The following is a 1,860-nucleotide window of genomic DNA, read 5'->3' as shown; positions in this document are numbered from 1 at the left end:
ACACACACACACACACACACACACACACACATATATATATATATATATTAATTTTGAATCACTTTGGGGGAAGGCCTAAAGACCAAAACAATATCATTAACATTCATAATGCATAATAAAATAAAGGATTTCAAAACCCTTTTCTAAATTAATGCTTGATAGATCTTTAAATCATACTTGAATATTTCAACAAGCCCATGTAATTTTAGGATAAACCCCACGTACCTTAAATTATAAGATCTAAAAGATGAAACCCGGATCTAGATAGATGAAATCTAGATCTTGATTCGGTTCTTTAGTATCTTCACTTAGGAAGATGAATTCTTGATCTATGGAAGAGAAGAAAACTTGAATCTTGATTTGTTTCTTGGAGATCTTGAACTTAAGGATTGATTTTCTTGATTTCTTGATCTTGGAGGAAACTCTAGTTTCCATCTTGTTCTTGAGCGTAGAGAGGATTGAGATGTTCTAAAACTGATAATATATGGATTATAATGCTTAGGGTTCAATTTATATTCGTGGAGAAGGTTTTGGGAGTGAGGGAAAAATCAAAATACCCCTACAAAATCACTTCCTAGTTGCTGTGATAGCCCGTCAGCCCAGGTCATCACCTAGGAGCTGAATTTTATGAGTTTCTTCCTAAGGTTGATGACATATTCTGATAAGTCGTCAGATTTGGGACAAGTCGTCAGAATTGTCCTCACTCAGTTGCCAGACTGATATGCTGGAGTAAAATAGGCATAACTCTTTGCTCCGATATTGAATTTTTTAAAAATTGGTGGCGTTAAAAATATGACTCAAATACCTTTAATTTGATATATATTAAGTCACCCAGTTCATCCTACACAAGGAGTTATGGTCGATTGAAGTTGACTTAAGTTTCGATGCTCACTCAAACTCGAATGATAGGAAAGTTTTAAACTCATTCTTGAGTTTGGGGACCTCTATAATCTCAATTTATGATCAAATAGGTTCTCATATTACATAATTGATTAACATGCTAAATTTTCATAGGATTTATGTCTTTTGGATCATCTATACATAGAAACGATGATTTTCGTTTTAGCCCGAAATGCGGGGTATTACTGGGGCAAAACCCTAGCTTCAAAATTCAAGGTCAAGCTCAAGAAATCCTTCAAGAACTTCAATAATTAATATTCCAAGGTATGTTAGGTGTTCATCTATGGGTTACTTCCACTAATAGAGTCCAAGTACCCGTTTTTAAAACATACAAGATCTCAGATTTATTTTCCATGTTTGAATTAGATTGAATTCATGTTCATAATATTAGTTGGGTTTCACTCCATGATTTAAGTGCAAGATTTATGACATTTAATAACTTGTGTGGTGAATATGTGATCATCTTGATAAACCCTTGAATTTACAAAGGGATTAATGTGTCTATGATGCTATTTTGGTTTTCAAATCCATGATTGTGATACGATTCATGAAAATATAATAGTATTTAGGGGGAATTACATGAATTGCATGTTAAACCCATGAAATTGCAAGTTTTGGCATTGTAGTGGCCAAGTTCATATGTTATCCATGATAATGTGAATTAAGTTTCATTCCCCAAGTGTTTGATAGAATGTTCATGTGGATTGAATGATGTAATCATGACATGCTAGTATATGTACAAGCTTATGCCCTACAGGTGTTTGATAAAATGCTTATGTGATTTGACTAGTGAAGACATGACATGTTATTATGTGATCATATTCATGCACAAGTTCATGTATATCAAGTGTTTGACAGAATGTTTAAATGAGTGCATTATTAGAAAACAAGTATTGTTATGCCTTTATGATTATGCTATGCCTTTCTCTTTATGCTATCGAGTCCTGGGGGTATTTAATA

This window comes from Capsicum annuum, chromosome 10 (genome assembly GCF_002878395.1).
Source record: "Capsicum annuum cultivar UCD-10X-F1 chromosome 10, UCD10Xv1.1, whole genome shotgun sequence".
Lineage (NCBI taxonomy): Eukaryota > Viridiplantae > Streptophyta > Magnoliopsida > Solanales > Solanaceae > Capsicum > Capsicum annuum.
Note: the sequence above shows the minus strand (reverse complement) of the source record.